Source organism: Furipterus horrens, unplaced genomic scaffold, assembly GCF_987537825.1.
Source record: "Furipterus horrens unplaced genomic scaffold, mFurHor1.1.pri manual_scaffold_9, whole genome shotgun sequence".
NCBI lineage: Eukaryota > Metazoa > Chordata > Mammalia > Chiroptera > Furipteridae > Furipterus > Furipterus horrens.
The window spans coordinates 40,427,519-40,454,845 of record NW_028327179.1 but is presented as its reverse complement, the minus strand read 5'-3'; the positions used below and the strand labels follow the sequence as shown (position 1 = coordinate 40,454,845).

Here is a 27,327-nt window from a genome sequence, read left to right as displayed (position 1 = left end):
AATAAAATAATAAAATAACTAGAAATACACAGTTCCTGTTTCATTGGACAAGGAATTTCTAAACATAAGTGAGGAATCATACCAATATAAATTAATAAATTTATATAAATATAAATTATAAAACTTTTGTATGTTAGAAACAAAAAATCTTAACAATAAAACAAAAAATCACTTTTAATATGTATAACATTAAAATGTTAAAATCTGTAATATATAAATGGCCTGATAAAGTAATTTTTAAATAAATACATTGATGTAAACCAAACAAACGATATGGCAATTCAAATACAACTAAAACCAATAGCCAAGAAACAAGAGAGGTAGTTCACATTCAGTAACATTCAAAGAAATAAACATTAACACAATATAATATTTTATATCAAACTGGTAATGATTTTCTTAAATTATAATGTAAAAAATTGCCCCCGGGATTGCAGAGAAGGGACTGATATGGTGATTTGGATGGAAAACTGGCAACATATAGTTGTTTATCCCAAGACATAAAGGAAATTAAAATTTTTAACTCACTTATTTTTCTTATGATTGTCCTAAAAGAGAAAATTTAGATATATGGAAATGTATTACTTAAAAAAATAAAATAAAATTGAGGTACTTAAGTAAAACAAGGAACAGTAATAGATGACTGTGCATCAGGGTTGTGGGGGTGGGGGACAGAAAAAATACAGCGTTAAAACTGAATGACAAGGGAAAATGCTCACAATATAATGGTTAGTGGGGAAAAATGCTGGAACAGACATCAAAATACAGTATTATGCTTATCTATGTTTAGAGGCTTCATGGTTCTTTATGTGTTACTATATTTCCAAAACCATTGATATTACTTTTATAATGAAAAGAAAATAAAACAAAGACCTATAAAGAGAAAAATGGAAATGTTTCAAGGTGCTTTATAAAATATTTTTAAAATCCACAGGAAAAAAACACTACTGCAGATGGCATTAGGTATTGTCTTTTATTCATTCAGATCCCAAAAGTTCAACAGAAGCTTGGGGACTGCCAATGGACTCACTAGTAAAGCAAAAACATCATCAATTTCCAGCACAGCTTTATAAGATAGTCAGCAGACAACTGAGTCATGACCTCCTCAACAGCACCCAACTGTGAAACAGCTCAGTAAGGAAATGTTCTCCCCTTGGCAGAGAATAACCTGGTGACAGGTCTGTGCCATGGGAGATCCTGGTCCCTCCCTCAGGCTTTTTTTGAATAGAGGGAAGATTCCAAACTGTGACCTTCATGGCAAGGAGCAGAGGGTTTCCTGCTGGGAAAAATGTTTCAAATCTAGCCTGGGTTTTACCCCTTTCCTCAGTTCAGGAAGTAGGACGGCAGATTCTGGACTTGGTATATTCAGCCATTCACAAAGATACATGAAAATACCATTTGAAATATTACAGCTAAGGTGCTTTTAAGTAAAATTCAATAAACATACTATTTCTGCTCCACTGAAGTTCATGGAGCATGGTACCACTGTGACTGTATGATATATTGTTAAAAAGTAAATTAAAGTAATGCAGAGCATTTTCAGACATATGAAAGATGTGAATGTAAACATGCATATTGAAATGTATGTATCTATAACTTGGAGATTACCACACAGAGTACCATATTTTTTTAAAGACAGATTAAACTTAATTGAGGAAAAATCATCATTAAAAATCTTTATTTCACTTAAAAGAAATTATCAAACTTTATTAACTATAAAATTTAAAATACTGGTTTGGGACATTTAAAAGTAAAATATTACAAAGTATCTAAAAGAAAATCTGCATGTTAAAAAAACTCAGATAACATTTTTCTAATATTTCTTGGATTAAAAGTAAATGATTTATATGTTGAAATTAAATAAACTTATACATCAGATAATATTTCAATATATACAGGTAAAAGAAGACCCTTTAAATAACCATTTAGTATAAATATGCATATGCCATAATCTTAGAATTTATGGATGTTCCCAATAATGAAGAAGCAAGTTTTATTGGAGCAAATTGACATAACAAAGAATGAAGTTATTCCCTTGGTATGAAGTATGTTGTATCATCATTATTATATAAAAATCTACTCTTGAAGATCTCCAATGAAGAGTATGATACTAACTTTTTTAATGTAACAGTAGAATACATCTTTAAACCAATTTCTTATGATAAAATTTGATTCTTCTATTCCAAGTTTTCTTAAGCTCAGCACTACTGAAAGTGGGACCTGATAATTCTTTCTTGTGAAAGATTGAGCGTTGTAGGATGTTTATAGCACAGCCCCTGACCTCTACCCACTGGCACCCTTCCCCCTCCCACCCTGCTGATGAGGAGAAAAATGTTGCCAAATGTGAACATTCTAGGAGCAAAATCCTCTCAGGTTGAGAACCACTGTTCTATATTGATGTTTAATTGATTAAAGATACTATTTTAAATTTTATAGACTGATCAAGGAGGCTGGTATTTTAGAGAACATTTGGTCCACTCCTCATATGACAGAAACTGAGCGTTAAGAGAAGTTACCACCTGCTCATAAACCCTCAGCAGTCGAGTGGAACATGTGACTAGTGCTATCTCCTGTTTTACAATCCTCCCTGAAAGAGAGTATCTGCAATTTTATACGTATATTTTACACTTGTGAATAATCCTCTGCTTTGAAATTCACATTCTTTTATGTATTTTCTCATTTTTACTTTTACAAAACTTTTTAATTTATTTTGTTCATGTTATAAAATTCTGGCCTGAAGGGGACCAGTGATACTACCAAAGGAATTCTGAATCCTGTGCTTGTTCCATTATTCATTACAGTGTTCTTAATTTAATATTGAGAATTTTAGAACTTTAGATTATCAGTGGTTTTTCTTAGGCACTGAAATAGAAAAAATAATATGCCAATTAACCTTTCTTTCATGACAATCAAATAATATTAATACAGAATTTCTGAAGATTACCCAAACTCCCATTAAATTCATATCTTTAGACCTCACAAAATCTGTGATATATTTCAGTCACACATGTGTTAAAACAACTGAACTAGAAAAAAGTTAAAAGATGAATAGAACATTCATATTACTTTTCCCTCTATTGATTTAATTTGAATACATATGCCCAGACACCTTTCAACTATTCATATGATATGTTTTAATATACATATTTTTATATATACTTGACATGTTTCATGTTATGATCTAAACTGAACACAATTTGAGCGAAAATCTAGTCATTGTGCTATGGTGTGGGGGGAAATATTGTGTTGTTGTTCTTGATTAGGGAATTGTTCTAAAATATAGACAATCTATAAGAAATAAAATTTTTTAAAAAATCATACAAATTTAGTTTTAAACATTTAATCTGTTTTTAAATATATGTTATTAACATATTTCTATTTCTATTAAATTGGCTTATTCTTATCTCAAAGGCAGTTACCTTTGGTGAGTATAAGCTGTTATTTCCTTTTTTATCAAATAGTGATGAGAGCACCATATGGCTCTAAGAGTTCAACATCTCTCACAACCAATACTTGATTTAAGTTTTATACTATTTCCCTCGAGGTGAGCTTTTTTGATGACTATGACTTACCTCCTCTCGGTGTTCATCTCCTAACCGCTGGATATACCACTTAATAGATGCTTGTTGGGATTTAGGTATACATTCCAGAAAGGATGAATTAAATTCAATGCCAAAATCACCTTTTCATCAGCAGCTTCATGAGTAATGCCTGGAAAGCAAACATGGGATAGGAGATTAACCTTGACCTGATTTTAAAAGCAATGGGAAAACAGACTGATTTAGAACAGATGCCATGTGGGAAAGATTCATACACATTATTAAAGAGAAAGGAAATTCATGTTAAAATGTTGTTACCAAAGAGTCAAGTATTATCTAATAGATTGATTTTTAAAACTATTCTTGCCTTGAAATTTTCACTCTTTTTTTTTATTTTATTTTTTTTTTATTTTATTTTTTTTTATTTTTGAAGTATTTGTTCTAGGTCTGTGAAATATGTTGCTGGTATTTTAATAGGGATTGCATTGAATCTATAAATTGCTTTGGGTAGTATGGACATTTTAATGATGTTGATTCTTCCCATCCATGAGCATGGTATATGCTTCCATTTATTTGTATCTTCTTTAATTTCTTTCTTCAATGTTATGTAGTTTTCTGAGTACAGGTCTTTTACCTCCTTGGTTAAGTTTATTCCTAGGTATTTTATTTTTCTTGTTACTATGGTAAATTGAATTTTTCTTTCAGTTTCTATCTCTGAGTTTTTATTGTTGGTGTATAAAAATGCCTTTGATTTCTTAATATTGACTTTGTATCCTGCTATTTTGCCGAATTCACTTATTAGGTCGAGTAGTTTTTTTGTGGAGTCTATAGGGTTTTCTATGTACACTATCATGTCATCTGCAAATAATGACAGTTTTACTTCCTCTTTTCCAATTTGGATGCCTTTTATTTCTCTTTCTTGTCTGATTGCGGTGGCTAGAACTTCCAAGACTATGTTGAATAGGAGTGGGGAGAGCGGACATCCTTGTCTTGTTCCTGATCTCAGGGGGAATGCTCTCAGTTTTTGCCCATTGAGTATGATGTTGGCTTCAGGTTTCTCATATATGGCCTTTATTATGTTGAGGTATGCTCCCTCTATTCCCATTTTGCTGAGAGTTTTTATCATAAATGGGTGTTGTACTTTATCAAATGCTTTTTCTGCATCTATTGATATTATCATGTGGTTTTTGTCTTTCATTTTGTTTATGTGGTGTATTACGTTTATTGATTTACGAATGTTAAACCATCCTTGCATCCCTGGGATGAATCCTACTTGATCGTGGTGTATGATCTTTCTAATGTGTTGCTGGATCCGGTTTGCCAATATTTTGTTGAGGATTTTAGCATCTATGTTCATCAGCGATATTGGCCTGTAGTTTTCTTTCTTTGTTGTGTCTTGACCTGGTTTTGGAATTAGGGTTATACTGGCTTCATAGAATGAGTTTGGCAGTCTTCCCTCTTCTTGTATCTTTTGGAATAGTCTGAGAAGGATAGGAGTTAGTTCTTTCCTAAATGTTTTGTAGAATTCACTTGTGAAGCCATCCGGTCCAGGGCTTTTGTGTGCTGGGAGTTTTTTGATTACTGCTTCAATTTTGCTAGCTGTTATTGGTCTATTCAGACTTTCTGCTTCTTGATTCAGTTTGGGAAGACTATAGGTTTCCAGGAATCTGTCCATTTCCTCTAGGTTGTCAAATTTCTTGCCATACAGTTGTTCATAATAATTTCTTATAATCCTTTGTATTTCTGTGGTATCAGTTGTGATTTCTCCTCTTTCATTTCTGATTTTATTTATTTGGGTCCTCTCTCTTTTTTTCTTGATGAGCCTGCTTAAAGGCTTGTCAATTTTGTTTATTTTTTCAAAGAACCAGCTCCTACTTTTGTTGATCTTTTGAATTGTTAGTTTAGACTCTATGTCATTTAATTCTGCTCTGATCTTGATGATTTCCTTCCTTCTACTTGATCTGGGCTTTGCTTGTTGTTCTTCCTCTAGATCTTGTAGCTGTAGGGTTAAATTTTTTATTAGATATTCCTCTAGCTTTTTTAGGTAGGCCTGTATTGCTATGAACTTTCCTCTTAGGACTGCTTTCGCTGTATCCCATAGGTTTTGGGTTGTTGTGTGTTCATTATCATTAGTTTCCAGAAACTTTTTGATTTCTTCCTTGATGTCATTGTTAACCCATTCATTATTTAATAGCATGTTATTCATTCTCCATGAGTTTGAATGTTTTTGAGTTTTTTCCTTGAGGTTGATTTCCAATTTTAAGCCATTGTGATCTGAGAAGATGCTTGATATAATTTCAATTTTCTTGAATTTGTTAAGGCTTGTTTTGTGACCTACCATGTGGTCTATCTTTGAAAATGTTCCATGTGCACTTGAGAAGTATGTATATTTTGCTTCTTTGGGGTGAAAACTTCTATATATATCGACTAAGTCCATTTGATCTAGAGTGTTGTTCAGTGCCTCCATATCTTTGGTGTTTCTTTGCTTCGAAGATCTGTCCATTGTTGACAATGGGGTGTTAAAGTCCCCTACTATGAGTGTGTTGTTGTCTATATCTTTCTTGGAGTCTTTCAAAAGTTTCCTTACATATTTGGGTGCTCCTAAGTTTGGTGCATATATATTTATAAGGGTTATATCTTCTTGATGGATTTTTCCCTTAAGTATTATGAAATGCCCTTCTTTGTCTCTTTTTATGGACTTTGCTGTGAAATCTGTTTTGTCTGATATAAGTATTGCTACCCCGGCTTTTTTTTTCATGTCCATTTGCTTGGAATACATTTTTCCATCCCTTTACTTTCAGTCTGTGTAGATCTTTTGTTCTAAGGTGGGTCTCTTGTAGACAGCATATATGTGGGTCATTCTTTCTAATCCATTCAGCTACCCTATGTCTTTTAATTGGAGCGTTTAATCCATTTACATTTAAGGTTATTACCGATAAGTACTTATTCATTGTCATTTTCCCCCTTTGTACTCGTGTTCTTCTCTGTCTCTCTCTGTTTCTTTATCTTCTTAGAGCAGACCTTTTAGCATCTCTTGCATTGCTGGTTTGGTGGAGATGTATTCTTTTAGCCTTCTTTTGTCTTGGAAGCTCCTTATTTCACCCTCCATTTTGAATGAGAGCTTTGCTGGGTATAGTATTCTAGGTTGTAGGCCTTTGTTTTTCATTGCTTGGAATACTTTTTGCCATTCCCTTCTGGCTTGTAGTGTTTCTGCTGAGAAATCTGATGATAGCCTTATTGGAGTACCCTTGTATGTTATTAGTTGTTTTTCTCTTGCTGCTTTTAGGATCCTCTCTTTGTCTTTGAATGTTGCCATTTTAATTATGATGTGTCTTGAGGTGGGCCTGTTGGGGTTCATCTTCATTGGGACCCTCTGTGCTTCCTGGACTTGCGTGACTCTTTCTCTCGTCATGTTAGGAAAGTTTTCTGTCATTAGTTTTTCAAAGAGGTTTTCTATCCCTTGCTCTTCTTCTTCTCCTTCTGGAATTCCTATGATACGGATATTATTACGTTTCATGTTGTCCTGCAGCTGTCTTAGAACCTCTTCAGTCTTGTTCAGTCTTTTTTCATTTTGTTGCATTGTCTGGGAGTTTTTGTGTAGGTTGTCCTCCAGCTCGCTGATCCGATCTTCTGCTTCCTCTAGCCTGCTTTTAATTCCTTCTACTGTGTTCTTCAATTCAGAGATCGTATTTTTCATTTCCTCCTGGCTCTTATTGATAGCTTCTATGTCCTTTTTCATGCTCACGTAATTTTCTGTGAGTTCCTTGTAGTTTTTCTGGAGTTCTTTGAAGTTTCCGCTGAGCTCATTCAGCTTCTCCATAATCCATGTTTTGAATTCCATATCTGATAGTTCGCTCCCCTCTATTTCATTTAGCACTCTTTCTGGGGATTCTACCTTTCCTTTTGATGGGAGGTTGTTTCTCTGTCTCCCCATTTTTTTGACTCCTATTGTTTGTTGGTGCTTCTTGGAATCGAAATTTTCACTCTTTAGTCAATATATCAACTATTTGCAATTGTCCTTTTAAAATAAGAATTCACATGATCTAACTGTAAACATTGAGTCTCTTTCTCTGAGTTGAACTGAATAAATAAACCATTAACATCTTTTAATGTTTTAATATCTTTTAATTTGCATAAAATATAACCAATTTTGTAGAGTTCTGGAAGAGCAATTTACTTCATCTTTAAAGAGAAATTCTATCACAAATTGGTCCACAGAGCTGACATTATAATATTAAGATATTCTGATGTTAGAAAAGTAAGCACTGTGGTCTATACTTGATGAAATTCTATAATGATGCTATTAACATAGATGCTCTGATACCCAGAATCAGAATCTTATCTATATTATCCACCAAAATACAGGATGGGACAAGAGTATGTTTACAGTTGTGAATACATAAAACAGAGTTTATTCTTGTATTATTATTTATTAATTATTGTATTATTTTCCATAGAAACAGCTGTAAACCAACTTTTGCTGTCCCTGTATGTTCTCTTTTATTCAAAGAGGAATACTTTGGCCCAACATTCATTTGCTAGAAGGTAGTTAAATGGGATGCTAAAGGATCAGTGTCTTGACACCTTATTCTCATAAATCAACTGCACCATTTGAAATACATTTCATTCAGAGTAGCTAAAGGCAGTGTCCCATGTGTGATCTAAGATCTGTAGCTCAAATTTGATCAGATAAAAAATGACGGCTGTTCAGCCTGGCCCAAACATACACTTTTTCATCGTCTACTCAGACGTCTCAATTCTGCAGATGGGCAAAAACCAGAGTAAGGTTTAAGGGGCCTGAGTGAATCCTAAAAATAAGCATAGAAAATTATCAGCAAGTGGCATGAATGCATATATCTCCATTGGTTAAGATTCTTTTCAATAAACTTCTTTTGAGCTTCTTTGTGTTTTACCAGCAATGGTTAAGTGAAGCATACTGACACCATTCTGATCTGTCTGTCTATAATCTAACCTTCAAAATGTGTGGATTCCATTTGAAATCTGTAAACTATCCACTATCTTGGCCAATTCAACAGATTTTAACTACAATTTTCACAGTTAATAAATTCCTAATGCACAGAAAGATGACCAGTACAAATCTGGGAGACAAAGACATGCATTATTTCATAGTAATAGATGCCCCCTTGCTGAGCAAAGGGAGTTCATGAACAAAGCAGGGAGGATGCCGGTTGATTATTAGGTGATGGCCAAGGGCTCAGAAGAAACTCAGAACTAGTCAATTTAGTAAAAGATAAATTAGTGAAAGATGACTGCCTGAATCCTTTTTCAAATCAATAAAAACAATGATCCTTTGACACAAAGCCATCACTTTGACTGGAAGTAATTTTATTAAGTTCTATTTTATTTCTGAGTTTTAAGTTTCTTGTTTTTAAATTTAAAAATATATGTATGTATGTATGCATGCATATATAATGTGTGCATACATGTGTATTATATAATATTTTATTAATATCAATTAGGTGCAAAAGTTGTTTATAATAATGTTTTAAATATTATAATATCTCCTCATTAAGTGTGAAATAATTTTGAAGATATTTTAATCTTCTAGATTGCAGTCAAAAATATTTTTCATCATTAAATATCTGGAATATTTCTTTATAATAAATGTATGACATGCCACTGAAGTCATGTATTAATCACTTTAGCAAGATTAGATAGGTTTAGCATTGTTAATATAGTTTATCTACCCACAATACTGATTTTGTATCATTAATAACCATTCAGTTTCACAGTATGTATACAACAAAGTAATAAGGAAGGAAGGAAGGAAGGAAGGAAGGAAACATTTATTTGCCAGTTATTCAAGTCTTAACTATATATATACATATATATATAGCACTTTATATATATAGTGAATTATAAGCAAGTTATGTTCTTTACTACCAGCTATTATTCAAATCTGATTCCATTTCTTCCTTAAGATTAAAAATGTTTTAGTCTTTAAATGCCCTCATAATCTCTAATTCTCATAATTGATTTTCTGCCTCAATATAGGTATCAATTATTTTTATATTTAAAAATAACATTTCATAGAAATATTAAATAGCTCTTTATCACCTGCAAGGTAAACATAAACTCCATAAAATAACATAGGAATGTTCACAAATTAACCATGCCTATGCGAGTTCTTTTTTATTTTAATTATCATTACTTCTTCTGCTTTATAAAATCTGACTCTCTTCTTATAACAAAGCTCAAGTGCTATCCATCTGAATATCCTTCCCTTTATACATGCATTACACAGAACTTCTTTTAAAGAGAGAGGAAAGAGGAAGGGAGGGATGGGGTAGGGGGACAGAGAAAGATCGATGTAAGAGAGAAATGGATTGGCCACCTCCCATATGCACCCTGATGACCTGGGATTGAACCCCAAACCTAGGTATGTGCCCTAGCTGGAACTGAACCACCACCTTTTGCAGTATTGGATAATGTTCCAACCAATTGAGGCACCACCCAGCCAGGGCATGCAGACATTCTTGAGTGCCTTTCACACTGGCATCGCTTTAGGTGCTGGGGATACACTGCTGACTATGACAAGCAAAGTTACGATGGTCAAGAAACTTATAGCCACAAAGACAAAGTAACCACCTGAATAAACAAACAGTATCTGGCACTGTTCTGTAGTACAAATACAAATTAATCAGATTAGGGAATAAAGGGGAGAAGGGTATATCAGATCATCAGACCTCCAGAAGTGTGTCTTTGAGAAATTAATGCATAAAAGCATAGAATTAAATGTGACAATGGAGCTATGTGGATACCAGAAGGGAAGAGTTTTCAGGTACAGAGGAAACAAACACAAATCTAGCTGAGGCAGGAACCAGAATGGTGCTTCTGAAACAGAGAAAGCCAGTGAGCAAGCCACGCAACGTGATACGAGACAGGGTCAGGGAATGTACCGGGAACCAGATCAATTGGAGCTGTGCAGGCCGTAATAAAGGCAGTGGAGGTTTTAGTAACTGTTCTAAGAAGCTAGTGAAAGACTGCAAGTAAGGGAGTAATAAGACCTGACTGAAGTTTTTAGAAAGGTTACTGTGGCTACTGAATGGGATACAGACTGAGGGAGGCAAGCATGCAACAGGGAGGCCAGGTGAGCGGATACGGGAGAGGGATGGTAGATTCGGTTAGGCTGGCACCTATGGCAGTGATAAGAACCAGTTGTGGCCACAGAGCCAAATGGTCTTACTGAGAGGCTGGTGATAGGAGGTGGAAGAAAGAGAAGAATAAAGAGATGACTCCTAGCTGCTTTTTTGACCTAAGCAGTTGGGTGAATATCTGTGCTACTTATTAATATGAGAATTTCAGCAGAACAGTCAAATTTTGGAGAAGGTAATCAGAATTCTCTGTCAGATACAATTTCAGATGATTTTCCAGCATCTAAGATGGGTTTTTGAGGAGGTATATGAGCATACAAGTCTTGCAGATGGAGGAAGATCAAAGCTGGACTATGAATTCGGGAGTCTAGTAGTATCGACGTTGATGGTACGAGGCGGTGAATAGGCAGATTGGATGTTTTGATGGTGGATGAAAAAGAAACTTAAGAGAACTCAGAAGGAGCAACGTGTAAGAGGAGAATTAGATAAGGTGCCATGAACTTAGGTGTGCTGGGACACCATCTCTGAAAATAAAAACCCCTGATTTGTACTGTTTGCAGGCTTTCCTGGTGTAAAAGTGCCCACTGTGACTGATTCAAACTACCAATGGTTCAAAACCAGCTCACACATTTCCCAAGTAATCAGCGATCAGTTCTCATGTGGCCACAAGAACCGGCTCCAGCACCTTACTGCATGGGTGTCAGGTAATGAAGGTGTTTCAAGGAAGAAAGAGTTAGAAATTACATAAAAATGGGAACTGAAAATTGGCCATTGGGTTTGGCAAGGAAGAAATTGCTGGTGACCTTGATAACAAATGGAATGGGTCAAGTGATGATGATGATTAGAAAAGCCTGGGTGCAGTGGGTTATCGCAAAAACGGGGTGTGTGTGATGTGGTAAAGTGGCGGAAAAACTGTAAGTGCCTTCGGCGGCAGTCGTGTTTTCCATCTCTTCATAGCATTCATCATGAGCCGACATAGCATACATTTTGTGCGTTTTTGTTTGTTGCCTAATCCCTCCCCTAATACATGCTTGAGTACAAGTCCCATGAGTGAAGACTGTTTTCTTTTTTTAAGTAAATTTATTAGGATTACTTTGTTTAATAAAATTACATCGGTTTCAAATGTACAATTCTACAATGCATCATCAGTGTATTGCATTGTGTGCAGATTACTTTCTTTTTTATTCATTGATACATTTTCTTCAATACCTATAATATTTCCTGAGGAGTCTCATATGCACATGTAGAAAACTGTACATTTAGCATCCACTGATGATTTTTAAATAAAACATTGGACATGATAGTGAGTCACGCACATACCAGAATAAGTCAAAATATGATTCTAGACCAAAGCTCATTTCTCAGAAGAATGAAACTATGAATCATAAATGACTATTTTATTTTTAAATTATGAAAACACTGCTGGGTCACAAATTATGGACTATAAAATTTGGGTTGTTTATTCGGTTGTGGGCTAACACTGACAATGTGAGAAGGAGAGGCAGTGCTTCCTCCAGCAGGGTGTGTGTGCATGTGCCCACCTATATTTTCTGAGAGCAAAGCTTGGCAGTAAAAACTACCTAAAGCTCTAGAATGTATCATTATGCAGCTTTTTTTATGTTTGCACACTTACTCAACAGGCCTCCTCTCCATTCTCCACTCTGTACTTTTCATATTCAGATTTTCAAATTGTTATGAAATTTCCTCCAAACAACACTGCCTCTGGTGTTCTCCCTTTTGGCTAAACTTCCTTATCGCTGATTGTGCTTTATGGCATCTCCAAAAATAGCTGTAAACTCTCTACTGAGTGTCTTTGTCTCAAAGTATATATGAGACAATTGTATGCACATGCAAGTCACTAGTAGGTATTTGCTGACTGAATGGAGACCTGAATTAATAAGTAAATAGAAATAACACATAAGGTGCCTAAAACTTCTTTCTAATAAGTGCCTAGCCCACACTTCTATCAGACTTTTCTGCAAATTTTGAGTTTCTGCTAAATGTCCTTATGTTTTGGACTATATCCTGCTTTATCTCTAACAGTAGTTTTCAAACTTTACAAGGATAGATAGAGTATTAAGAAAGAAAAAAAAGTATAGGAATTTCAAAAGACATGAAACAGTGATATAACCCAGGATTATTCACGTAGGAACAGGGACAGGGTGTTGGTTTATAAAATCTCCTGTTGCTTTTCCAGAATATAAGCATTACACAAAATGAGATCTTCCTATAAAATAGATGTTTTGAGTAATATAATGAAAAGACACACAAAGACTAGACTTAACATTTTAAATGAGAGAAAAGAATATTAAACCTATACTTACTGTCTTATATGTTCCAGCACTGGGTGATTGGGTCTCCATACTTAACATCTTGGTGTCTAGCTTGCCTAAGGAAAAGGGATTAAACTTCAAGCATGCTAAGTGGAATATACAAAATTTGCAGCTAACACAACTGTGGCAGAAGCAGAACTATGCTTATCTTACTGCTCAACTTAAATGCAGGTCAATATTCCAATTACTGTAACATTAAATCAAATATTAGTAGTAGTAGAGTCCTAATTGGATGAATCCTATTTGGAGAATAAGATTATTTAAATTTTATTTAAATACTAGATAGAGTGTTCTTTTTTTCTGACTTTGACAACAGAATAGGCTGACTATAAATATAATCCAGGTTTTATATACATCAAATGGGACTAACTGTCCCTACCCTTTTTTCAGATCAGTCATAGGGAAGGTAGCAAGATGTAAAAGAACCTTAGATAGTGGTTAAGAAAGTATACACAAATACAAACTATCTTAAAATATGAAGATTCAGTATTACAAAGATGTGATTAAGCAACAAGTTAAATACGGTTACTCAAAATAGAAGTACAAGTTTGATGTGATGTGAATGGCTAGATGCTATTTGTATATGATGATACACTATTTACTGATAATAGTGATAATAATAATAAACAATGGTTTTGTGTATTATAGTCACACATTTTTCTTAAGAGAAAATAGTAACTATTGTATAAAAATTGCTACATCTAAGTTAAACAACTATTACATAATTACAATATTTCTTCATCTGCTTTGGCTATTTTATATCATCACTTCAAAGATCATACAAGTCATAGCAAACCTTCTGCAGTATCAAGAGTGTTTCTAAGGACAGTGCTGACCAGATGACAAACCTACAAGATTAATCAATCGTACACATTTTTGGCTCACATGGACATTATGCTGGTAATGGGAACCATCACAGTGGCATGTCAGCAAGATCACAGATACGGTCTTGGGAAATACAAGAAAAACTTATAATGGTATAAGGTGCATAGGTCAAGAATGTTTTTAAATCTTGACTTCATAAGGAACAGGGTCAATTCATCAAACTGAAGGTTCATTACCAACTAATGACTATTCCTATTTTTTAGCTTGTAGAAAAGAAAAGCATTCTCCAATACTCACTGTGAAGACTGTACTCTCAAACAAAATCTATATAAGAAAATGATGACTTTTTACTTGCAACTTGTAATAATCCACATTCACTTAATTCAGAGATTTCCAGGATTATAAAATGTCTCCTAATTTTAAGCAGTATCTGCTACCGTACTATACATTCAAGCTGTGATCCTTAAAATTTGCAATTTGACAAATCAGTAAAATTTCAAAAGAAAAAGTGCATATCCTCACCTCTTATATTATTCTGTTAATAAATACCTAATGATTTTAATAATACCACATACAATTTTCTGACTTTTTACCTAGAGAAAATATGCTTTGACAATATTTTAGAAAAGTGTTAATATTATATTTCACATTTAAAAAATAATTATATCATAATATATTTAGTCAGCATCAGTCATACTGATGGGCAGTCAGATTGTTGCCATTAATTCTGCTATTGAAAACAATGCTTAACCCTGGCTGGTGTGGCTCAGTGGATTGAGCGTCAGCCTGTGAACCAAGTGTCGCTGGTTTGATTCCCAGTCAGGGCACATAACTAGGTTGCACATAAGGCCCCCAGTTGGGGGCGCGAGTGAGAGGCAACCACACAGTGATGTTTCTCTCCCTCTCTTTCTCCTTTCCACTCTCTCTAAGTAAATAAATAAACAAATAAATAAATTATAAAAACAAAAAGAAAAGAAAACAATGCTGAAATGAACCTCTTTGAGTGCATAACTTTATGGTACTTTTACTCATATGTGTGTGGCATAAATCCCTAGCTGGGGATTACTTATTCAAGATAGCATTGTTTTTAAGACACATAAAACAATGAACTACAAATAGCAGAGTGCATTTTAATGTTTAAGTACATCGAGTTGCAGAAATTGGCCAAGTTAGTTCTTACTATGAAAGTAAGATTGTGCCAAGTCATTGGATGTGCTTGGACTATATGTAACCCGGTTTTATAAACATATAGATCTACACATGATATGCAAAACAATGAGTAGTTACATATTTAGAAATAAGAAGGGAAGAAGGGGGGAATGTAGTGAGAGTAAAGTAATAAAGAAAAGCAAACTTTTAATGATACTTAATATCAGTGAAGGAAAAGAATATAAGCAATTTATCAGTTTTTTAAAGTACCACATTTCAGAATTTCAGAACATTCTCGCTATTCTTCAAAATTTAGTGCTATGCAAAACTATAAAATAACATTTTAATTTTAATATTCCTACTATGGACCATGTTTTTTATATAATATTTTTTTCTCTAACTTAAACTATAAGACAAAGTATTTGTGTGACATATTCATTGTGTAACAAAGAAGGTGTCATATTAACTCCGTGTGCCTCCTACCTTTTGGAGGTGGGTGTGTACCGAGAGCATGCAGTTCCATCCCAGGCACAGTAGGGGTCTCTGGCAAGACAACAGTCTGCACAGGCTTTCCCATAAGTGTCGCACCTGTGCAACGAGAGCTGAACCAATCCATCACGGGAACCAATGTACAATTGTTGCTGCAAAGCAGGCAAAACAAATGAATTAGCAGCATCTTTCAAACTAGCCTTAAGAACTTCCCTTTCTTAAATACCACATCATAGATCTAAATCTGTGATCTGTCTCCTCAGGTGTCCTGCCCATAATAAACACTTGTACAGACACATAATAAAGATAAAGATAAGTCAATCACTTCTACCCTGGCAGGATGGTGGTTTGAAGACCTTGATACTGAAATGGACAGCATTCTATGGGCTAGAGTAACCTTGGCAGTAACTTAAGAAGGTCAAAAACCAGCTGCTAGACTGAGGAATTAAGATGTCAAATTCCTTCTCAATAGTTGCAAATATTCTTTGGTAAATTATATCAAGTACACATGCCATAAAAATACTGATGGTCTTCACCTGACACAGTTTCTAACATGAGAGGTGACTGAAAAGAGATTTATAAAACTTTCCTGTGGTTTTAACTAACTGTCATTTGCTAATGAAGTACATACCAATGATCCCTGAAGGAAAAGGGGTTATAAGAGGGAGAGAAAGTATTTGGTATCACTGTGAAGGAAGTATTAAGAAGACTCAAGGAATGCCATGTCACAAATGAAAGGCTTCAGGATATTGAAAAATCCAGCAAATAAAATTACATTTTGAGAAGTCCTGAAAACAATGCACTGTTTCCTATATGTATTCATTTGAGTGTATGTGGTGGTGGTGAGGGAATGGGGAAGAGTGGGGGTGGGGGGGAGGTCCAAGTGAATAAGCCATAGTTTGGGCCTTCAAGAACTCATGGTCAACTCTAGTGGGCCATGTGAAACTATATGGAGAAAAACATTCTGAGAAAATGGATATTGGCATAAATAATATATATGTACTAAACCTACAGAAATCTGTCTTATACCTCTACCACCGATTAAACTTGTCAGTTGAGACTTTCTAGTGGCTAACTACAATGTATATATTTTCTTTTCTTTTCTTTGCGTTAAATATTGAGTTGCTCTCTTTTTTATTCTCATTTATTTACACTGCTTATTGCAAAGACTCAGAGGTATCTTGAAAGCAACAAATATGTGGACCCAGATTTCCCTAAATCTACTCTTGCTACCTGACCTTCACAAGAGGCACTCAGCCACCCAACACACTTCTTTTTCTCTCCTTCAGTCTGTCACTCTATCTCTTCCATTCTCTCATACAGAACTTTTAATCTATTTCCTCTCCCTCTCTGCTGCCACTGCCCTTGTTTCAGTCCTTATCATTTCTTTCCTGGATTACTTGTAAGTGTCCCAATATTTCTGCTGGCTCCAGTCTTGTTTCCCAACAACCCTCACCTCTTACCCAAGACAATCCATCTTTAGCACTGCCACATCAGACTGATCTTCCTAAAAGGGAAATCTTATCACCACACCCTCCTGGTTAAGATTTCAATTGTCCTTAGATAAAATTGTGCAACTTCTTAGCAGGACATATAAAGATGTACCTAATCTTGCTCTGTTTTATTTCCCCAAATTCACTTCTAGCTTCCTGACCTTGGAGCACACATATGCCCTTTGCTCTAACTGTACAAAACTTATGAGAATAAACTATAGTCTCTCACTCTTCACACTTTTTCAAGTGTTCTCCTGTTCTACTTGGCGTACACTTCCCCACCCCATCTCCCTTTATATTTATCCAGTTCACTGCAACACCCTTGATGGCTCAGGTTACGTATCTCTGTTTTTAGCTATCTTCCCCTGTACTCCTGACTCTCTTTTGGATTATTTTGTATCTTCTGTCTCCCTAGTAGATGCTTCCATTGTTCTCTGCATTGTTAGCAGCTCCTTAGTCTCCTAGTTCCACCATGAGCTTCCAGGAGACTAAGAGCTAAGTCATTTGTTCATTTCTGTACCCTCCAAAGACAGCAGTAAGTCTTCAAGAACCAAATATTGAATGAATGAACAAATTAATGAAAAATATTGAAGAAGAAATCTATTTAGATCTTTTTCCTAATAATCCCTGTATTATACTAGGCATAGCAAACTAAGACAATTTTAGAAACACCTTAATGCTGAACATATTATCATGTGACTTTCTTAAACTTTAGGGTTACATAAAGACATGACAATACAAGGCTTAATCTTTTTTTTTTTTTTTTTCATCACTGTGTGGTTGCCTCTCACTCACACCCCCAACTGGGGACCTGATGTGCAATCTAGTAATGTACTCTGACTAGGAATCAAACCAGCAACACTTAACTCGCAGGCCGACGCTCAATCTACTGAGCCACAGCAGCTAGGGCTGCAAGGCTTAATCTTTTGAGTCAACTTGGACTTGGAGTATCGTATCCGAGACCTGGGAAGTCATATTAAATATTTTTGTTATTATTATTACCTACCATTAACTTCACACTTATAATGAACTATCTCTAAGACTAAAGTTTTGCATGCAGCATCTTATTTATTAGGCAGTGGATGTTATTTTTAACTTTGCTGTTGAGGAAATTGAATCTGGGAGTCAGATTGGAGGTTAACTGTTGGGCTATGTGCCACTACAGTTCACAGACTCCTAGACTCCCTGATTAAAAACCATTTTTAATGATTAAAGCTGGTATTCTACATAAATTACTTTACGGCCTTGATGGAAAGTCATCCTCATGAGACTAGAAAAGTGAGCTCAATTTTCAAGAGCCAAGGGAGGAGGTAATACATTATTCAATTAATGAAATTTGGTTTCATTTCTCCTAAGGCAAGGCTGAAACTATAGCCTTTTATCAGTTATAAAATAAACACATAATCTAAAGCTTTTTCTATTATTTATAATTTAACTTCCAATTTCAATAGATTTCTCCCTAAAATGAACTTTAATTCAATTATCCCATTGCTCTGTGATTAACTTTTACACAAAAACTAGAAAGTACCTGCTTCAAAGACGATTCCATGTTCGAGATGATTGATGAGTGCTGAAAAAAGAAGTTAAATGTTAATCATCACTAACAGTCTTTTATAGAAGCCAGTATGTTGTTTTATCTTGTACCAAAGATCAATGAAGTAATCCTCAAGGCTCTGTTATATAGGAGAAGAAAGGATCTTACTGTTTGCTATCTTCTCCCAATGGGTAGTGATTTGACCCTAACAGAAATGATCAAAAGTTACTTTAAAATTCTTATTAAAGAAAAATCACCTAACAGTATGAGAAACACTACTACTACATTGAAAATCATTCCCAGTTATCCACAAGGTTTCTCCTTCTTCTAGCTCTGCTTATCTTAACTGCTTCCATATAATTCAAACTAGTGTTGACAAGAACATCTCCACAATTATTTATTACTTTTTTCTGCTCTTACTTAGATCGGTAGTTGAAAAACCTGTTCAAGTAGCAGAGTTCTGAAGAGTTATAGTGTTCCTTGTGGGTGACTACATTCTTTATAGAACACTGCAAGATACTGATGCACATGCTTTCTTGATATAAACTAGAGCCAGTTTTAATTGTAGAAAACCTGGCTCTATGATGCAATATCAAATCAGAAACTTGAACACAAAAGCCACCAAACTAAAATAGGATGGAATGTTTAAACTTTTAAAATCTGTCTATCTAAATTCATTCATTTCTCACCAGTCAATATTTACTAATCGACAGACAGTAGCAGATGTCATACATTTAAGGAACTATGTGAAGGAAAAATTCTAAAGTGAGAAAGTTCTAGCCAATAACTTTTTATTATATATTTAAGACAACATGTTTGTTACTTAATCTTAACAGTGAAACCCAAATGATTCCTGTTGACCACTAACATCCACTGAATGAGACTTATTTTAATGTACCTATATGTGTTGCTGAGGCTTTATTTTTGGCCTCAGGGTTCATATTTATATTTGACATCAGCTTCTCCCTTAGGAACCACCCAAGACTTTGTTTTTGGTAGATGCCAGATAGAAGGTCTTTTTCTTGTTAACTCCTTGACCACTGTTATCTTCACAATGTAAACAGGATCCCGTGGAACCCAGCATGTTAATTAACTTGGGACCCTCACAGTGGAGGGCTCCATTCTCTTTAAGGGCAATAGATGTTTGCATGGAAACAGTCCATTTTAGTAAATGGTTTCAACAAGAACGTTCTAAAAGGCACAACATATTTCTAAAAGCTCTTCTAAGAAATACAGTTTTATTTCTAATGTTATTTAAAAAAATACTTTAAAATTGACTTTCATTATGGATCTACAAAGCATGCCACAACTCAAATTTACTGTTAAAAGTCAAAGACATTCCCCCAGTCTGGAGAACTATTATTCCAGATTGATTAACTCCTTCGGTAGGCAAGGGGGATTTAACATACATGAAGACTTACTTCACACAAACTTAAAAAAATAAAAATTCCTTACAGAAAAGTGAGAGTACATGAGAAAACTTCCAGTTTTCTAAAATTTAATTGAGGAAAAATTGAAAAGTAAAATCTATAAAGTGTAAAGTACCTGGATAGTAAAAGAGACCCAGGCTTTCATCTACTGTGGTGATTTGTGTGGCTGTAAGCTCAGAGAATTCAGTAATGAGGGGCAACCCCAGGAGCCCCAAGTTCAGTGCTGTTCTACAGGGAAAGGTGAGTCCTATTTTCAATTGTTTAAAATTTTTTTCCATTGTGTAAAAAATAAAAAGAAAAATAAAAAAGTTATTTGCAAAGAATTCACCAGGAGAAGTGATGATATATTAAAACGTGCCCAATGTCAAAGCTTAGTCCATTTCACCATCTCTTCTCCCTGATCTCTGGACAGAGTATTACCTTGAAAATGTGGAACCCCTCCAGTACAACTTATTCCATATTCCACTTTTCCTTTGAAATGCTGATCATTCCATCATATGAAAAAAATACATTATCCATTACCCTATTTCTCCTTCAATGCTCAGTTGGAAGCATATTCCTTAGCAGTCTTCGCATGACATCCTAATTTTTCTTTAAATGCCTTTCAATAAATCAGATTAAATAAGGCATGCAAGAAGTAAAGCTTAATGTATATAATTCTCCATTTCCAAAATATTATATTTTTTATCTCATAAAATACATATATATAAAGAAAATATTAGAAGACATGCTTTGAGAATATTCCTAACAAAAGAAATATATGTCTCATTTAACTATTGGTTGAAGAAACAATAAGAATCACAGATTGAATAAATTAACAACTAAAGGAGACAGACAAAGGCAGTAGATCCCCGGAAGTCTCCAACAGGCAGCCTAGGGCAAGATTGGTACATGATCTGACGCCACCAGGGGCAGATTCAGGAAGTGCAGATCATTCTAAGAAGCACCAACAAAGAACAAGAGTCACAAAAATGGGGAGACAGAGAAACAACCACCCATGGAAAGGAAAGGTAGAATCCGCATAAAGAGTGCTAAATGAAATAGAGGGAAGCAAGCTATCTGATATGAAATTCAAAACATGGATTATAGAGAAGCTCAATGAGCTCAGTGGAAACTACAAAGAACTCCAGAAAAACTACAAGAAACTTACTGAGAACTACACCAGCATGAAAAAGGACATAGAAACTATCAATAAGAGCCAAAAGGAAATTAAGAATACAATCTCTGAATTGAAGAACACAGTAGAAGGAATTAAAGGTAGGCTAGAGAAAGCAGAAGATTAAATCAGCGAGCTGGAGGACAATGTAGACAAAAACTCACAGACAGTGCAACAAAATGAAAAAAGACTGAACAAGACTGAAGAGCTTCTAAGACAGCTGCTGGACAACATGAAACGTAATAATATCAGTATCACAGGAATTCCAGAAGGAGAAGAAGAAGAGCAACGGATAGAAAACCTCTTTGAAAAACTAATGACAGAAAACTTCCCTAACATGAGAAGAGAAAGAGTCACGCAAGTCCAGGAAGCACAGAGGGTCCCCATGAAGATGAACCCCAACAGGCCCGCTTAAAAACACATCATAATTAAAATGGCAACATTCAGAGACAAAGAGAGAATCTTAAAAGCAGCAAGAGAGAAACAACTAATAACATACAATGGAGCTCAAATAATGCTATCATCAGATTTCTCAGCAAAACACTACAAGCCAGAAGGGAATGGCAAAAAGTATTCCAAGCAATGAAAAACAAAGGCCTACAACCAGAATATTCTACCCAGCAAGGCTCCCATCCAAAATGGAAGGTGAAATAAGGAGTTTCCAAGACAAAGGAAGGCTAAAAGAATACATCTCCACCAAACCAGCATTGCAAGAAATACTAAAGGGTCTGTTTTAAGAAGATGAAGAAACAAAGAGAGACAGAGAGGAACACAAATACAAAGGGGGAAAAAAACAATGAATAAGTACTTATTGGTAATAACCTTAAATGTAAATGAATTAAATGCTCCAATCAAAAGACATAGGGTAGCTGAATGGATTAGAAAACATGACCCACATATATGCTGTCTACAAGAGACCCACTTTAGAACAAAAGATCTATACAGACTGAAAGTGAAAGGATGGAAAAAAAGTGTTTCAAGCAAATGGACATAAAAAAAAGCTGAGGTAGGAATACTTATATCAGACAAAACAGATTTCACTGCAAAGGCCATAAAAAAGAGACAAAGAAGGACATTTCATAACACTTAAGGGAAAAATCCATCAAGAAGACATAACCCTTATAAACATATATGCACCCAACTTATGAGCACCCAAATATGTAAGGAAAATTTTGAAAGATTCCAAGAAAGATATAGACAGCAACACACTCAGAGTAGGGGACTTTAACACCCCATTGTCAACAATGGACAGGTCTTCGAAGTAAAGAAACACCAAAGATATTGAGGCATTGAACAACACCCTAGATGAAATGGACTTAGTCGATATATATAAACTTTTCACCCCAAAGAAGCAAAATATACATTCTTCTTAAGCGTACATGGAACATTTTGAAAGATAGACCACATGGTATGACACAAAACAAGCCTCAAAAAATTAAAGAAAATTGAAATTATATCAAGCATCTTCTCAGATCACAATAGCTTAAAATTGGAAATCAACCTCAAGGAAAAAACTCAAAAACATTCAAACTCTTGGAGAATGACTAACATGCTATTAAATAATGAATGGGTTAACAATGACATCAAGGAAGAAATCAAGACGTTTCTGGAAACTAATGATAATGAACACACAACAACCCAAAACCTATGGGATACAACGAAAACAGCCCTGAGAGGAAAGTTCATAGCAATACAGGCCTACCTAAAAAGGATAGAAGAATCTCTAATTAAACATCTAACCCTACAGCTACAAGAACTAGAACAACAACAAACAAAGCCCAGAGCAAGTAGAAGGAAGGAAATCATCAAGATCAGGGCAGAATTAAATGACATAGAGACTATGTCAACATACATAGGAGCTGGTTCTTTGAAAAAATAAACAAAATTGACAAGCCTTTAACCAGGCTCATCAAGAAAACAGAGAGAGGACCCAAATAAATAAAATCAGAAATGAAAAAGGAGAAATCACAACTGATACCACAGAAATACAAAGGATTGTAAGAAATTATTACAAACAACTGTATGGCAAGAAATTTGACAACCTAGAAGAAATGGGCAAATTCCTGGACACATATAGTCATCCAAAACTGAATCAAGAAGAAGCAGAAAGCCTGAACAGACCGATAACAACTAGTGAAATGGAAGCAGTAATCAAAAAACTACTGGCACACAAAAGCCCTGGACCGGATGGCTTCACAGGTGAATTCTACAAAACATTTAGGAAAGAACTAACTCCTATCCTCCTCAGACTATTCCAAAAAATCCAAGAAGAGGGAAGACTCCCAAACTCGTTCTATGAAGCCAGTATTACCCTAATTCCAAAGCCAGGTCAAGACACAACAAAGAAAGAAAACTACAGGCCAATATCGCTGGTGAACATAGATGCTAAAATCCTCAACAAAATATCGGCAAACCAGATCCAGCAACACATTAGAAAGATCATACACCACGATCAAATGGGATTCATCCCAGAGATGCAAGGATGGTTTACTATTTGCAAATCAATAAACATAATACACCACATAAACAAAATGAAAGACAAAAACCACATGATCATATCAACAGATGCAGAAAAAGCATTTGATAAAAGTACAGCAGCCATTTATGATGAAAATACTCAGCAAAATGGGAATAGAGGGACATAATAAAGGCCACATATGAGAAACCTGAAGCACATATCATACTCAATGGGCAATAACTGAGAGCATTCCCCCTGAGGTCAGGAACAAGACAAGCATTTCCACTCTCTCCACTCCTATTCAACATAGTGTTGGAAGTTCTAGCCACAGCAATCAGATAAGAAAGAGAAATAAAAGGCATCCAAATTGGAAAAGAGGAAGTAAAATTGTCATTATTTGCAGATGACATGATATTGTACATAGAAAACCCTATAGACTCCATTAAAAAACTACTTGACCTAATAAGTGAATTTGGCAAAATAGCAGGATACAAAGTCAATTTTCAAAAATTGAAGGCCTTTCTGCTTTGGGTAGTATGGACATTATAATGATGTTGATTCTTCCCATCCATGAGCATGGTATATGCTTCCATTTATTTGTATCTTCCTTTATTGCTTTCTTAAGTGTTATGCAGTTTTCTGAGTACAGGTCTTTTACCTCCTTGGTTAAGTTTATTCCTAGGTACTTTATTTTTCTTGTTGCTATGGTAAATGGGATTTTTCTTTCCCATTGAGTATGATATGTGCTTCAGGTTTTTCATATGTGGCCTTTATTATGTTCCTCTATTCCCATTTTGCTGAGTATTTTCATCATAAATGGCTGCTGTACTTTTATCAAATGCTTTTTCTGCATCTGTTGATATGATCATGTGGTTTTTGTCTTTCATTTTGTTTATGTGGTGTATTACGTTTATTGATTTGCGAATATTAAACCATCCTTGCATCCCTGGGATGAATCCTACTTGATCGTGGTGTATGACCTTTCTAATGTGTTGCTGGATCCGGTTTGCCGATATTTTGTTGAGGATTTTAGCATCTATGTTCACCAGCGATATTGGCCTGTAGTTTTCTTTCTTTGTTGTGTCTTGACCTGGCTTTGGAATTAGGGTAATACTGGCTTCATAGAACGAGTTTGGGAGTCTTCCCTCTTCTTGGATTTTTTGGAATAGTCTGAGGAGGATAGGAGTTAGTTCTTTCCTAAATGTTTTGTAGAACTCACCTGTGAAGCCATCTGGTTCACGGCTTTTGTGTCCCGGGAGTTTTTTGATTACTGCTTCCATTTCACTAGTTGTTATTGGTCTGTTCAGGCTTTCTGCTTCTTCTTGATTTAGTTTTGGAAGATTATATGTTTCCAGAACTTTGCCCATTTTATCTAGGTTGTCAAGTGTCTTGCCATACAGTTGTTCGTAATAATTTCTTATAATCCTTTGTATTTCTGTGGTATCAGTTGTGATTTCTCCTCTTTCATTTTTGATTGTATTTATCTGGGTCCTCTCTCTTTTCTTCTTGATTAGCCTGGTTAAATACTTGTCGATTTTGTTTATCTTTACAAAGAACCAGCTCCTACTTTTGTTGATCTTTTGAATTGTTTGTTTAGTCTCTATGTCATTTAATTTTGCTCTGATCTTGATGATTTCCTTCCTTCTACTCGCTCTGGGCTTTGTTTGTTGTTGTTGTTCTAGTTCTTGTAGCTGTAGGGGTAGATGTTTAATTAGAGATTCTTCTATCCTTTTTAGGTAGGCCTGTATTGCTATGAACTTTCCTCTCAGGACTGTTTTCGTTGTATCCCATAGGTTTTGGGTTGCTGTGTGTTTGTTTTCATAAACTTTTTGATTTCTTCCTTGATGTAATTGTTAAACCATCCATTATTTAATAGCATGTTATTGAAACCCATTCTTTATTTAATAGCATGTTATTCATTCTCCATGAGTTTGAATGTTTTTGAGTTTTTTCTTTGAGGTTTATTTCCAATTTTAAGCCATTATGATCTGAGAAGATGCTTGACATAATTTCAATTTTCTTGAATTTGTTAAGGCTTATTTTGTGTCCTACCATGTGGTCTATCTTTAAAAATGTTCCATGTGCACTTGAAAAGAATGTATATTTTACTTCTTTGGAGTAAAAAGTTCTTTATATATCAACTAAGTCCATTTCATCCAGAGTGTTGTTCAATGCCTCAATATCTTTGGTGTTTCTTTGCTTCGCAGATCTGTCCACTGTTGACAATGGAGTGTTAAAGTATCCTACTATGACTGAAGTCTCAAAATTTTCCTTACATACCTGGATGCTCCTATGTTGGGTGCATATATGTTTACAAAGGTTATATCTTCTTCATGGATTTTTCCCTTAAGTATTATGAAATGTCCTTCTTTGTCTCTTTTTTATGGCCTTTGCTGTGGAATCTGTTTTGTCTGATATAAGTATTGCTACATCAGCCATTTTTTTTATGTCCATTTGCTTGAAACACTTTTTTTCCATCCCTTCACTTTCAGCCTATGTAGATCATTTGTTCTTAGATGGGTGTCTTGTAGACAGCATATATGTGGGTCATGCTTTCTAATCTATTCAGCTACCCTATGTCTTTTAATTGGTGCATTTAATCCATTTACATTTAAGGTTATTATTGATAGGTACTTAATCATTGTCATTTTTTCCCTTTGTACTTGTGTTTCTCTCTGTCTCTTTCTGTTTCTTCATCTTCTTAAAACAGACCCTTTAGTATTTCTTGCAATGCTGGTTTGGTGGAGATGTATTCTTTTAGCCTTCTTTTGTCTTGGAAACTTTTTATTTCACATTCCATTTTGAATGAGAGTCTTGCTTGGTAGAGTATTCTTGGTTGTAGGCCTTTGTTTTTCATTGCTTGGAATACTTTTTGCCATTCCCTTCTGGCTTGTAGTGTTTCTGCTGAGAAATCTGACAATAGCCTTCTTGGAGCTCCCTAGTATGTTATTAGCTGATTCTCTCTTGCTGCTTTTAGGATTCTCTTTGTCTTTGAATGTTGCCATCTTAATTATAATGTGTCTTGAAGTGGGCCTTTGGGGTTCACCTTCATTGGACCCTCTGTCCTTCCTGGACTCATGTGACTCTTTCTCTCATCAAGTTAGGGAAGTTTTCTGTCATTAGTTTTTCAAACAGGTTTTTTATTTTTTGCTCCTCTTTTTCTCCTTCTGGTATTTCTATGATATGAATATTATTACATTTCATGTTGTCCAGCAGCTGTCTTAGAAGCTCTTCAGTCTTGTTCAGTCTTTTTTCATTTTGTTGCACAGTCTGGGAATTTTTTTCTACATTGTCCTCCAGCTTGCTGATCCAATCTTCTGCTTCCTCTAACTTTCTTTTAATTCCTTCTACTGTGTTCATCAATTCAGAAATTGTATTCTTCATTTTCTCCTGACTCTTATTGATAACTTCTATATTCTTTTTCATGCTGTTGTAATTCTCAGTAAGTTCCTTGTAGTTTTTCTGGAATTCCTTGTAGTTCCCTTGGATTTCTTTGTAATTTTCTTTTAGCTCACTGAACTCATTGAGTTTCTCTATAACCCATGTTTTGAATTCAATATCTGATAGCTTTCTTCCCTCTGTTTTATTTAGCACTCTTTCTGGGGATTCTTACTTTCCTTTAAATGGGGGGTTGTTTCTGTCTCCCCATTTTTGTGACCCTTCTTGTTTGTTACTGCTTCTTAGATTGATCTTTATTTAATGGGTCTGACCCTGGTGGCATCAGATTGTGTACCAGTCTGGGTCTAGGCAGCCTATTGGAGACTGTCTGGCATCCCACACCCTTGGGAGTCCCTGAATATGCACTA

The 27,327-nt window shown here is 35.0% G+C and overlaps 1 pseudogene across 1 annotated transcript in view; it reads right to left on the bottom strand.

Moving 5' to 3' along the window:
- The window catches only part of LOC150001638 (semaphorin-3D-like), a 249,311-nt pseudogene that overhangs the window by 4,918 nt on the left and 217,066 nt on the right, over nucleotides 1–27,327 (bottom strand). The window contains exons 12-17 of the transcript XR_016512977.1: nucleotides 26,095–26,101; nucleotides 20,328–20,430; nucleotides 18,472–18,513; nucleotides 15,445–15,602; nucleotides 12,979–13,043; nucleotides 3,573–3,711 (exon numbers count right to left, since the gene is read on the bottom strand). The product of XR_016512977.1 is annotated as a semaphorin-3D-like (transcript). The remainder of the gene's footprint in view (nucleotides 1–3,572; nucleotides 3,712–12,978; nucleotides 13,044–15,444; nucleotides 15,603–18,471; nucleotides 18,514–20,327; nucleotides 20,431–26,094; nucleotides 26,102–27,327) is intronic.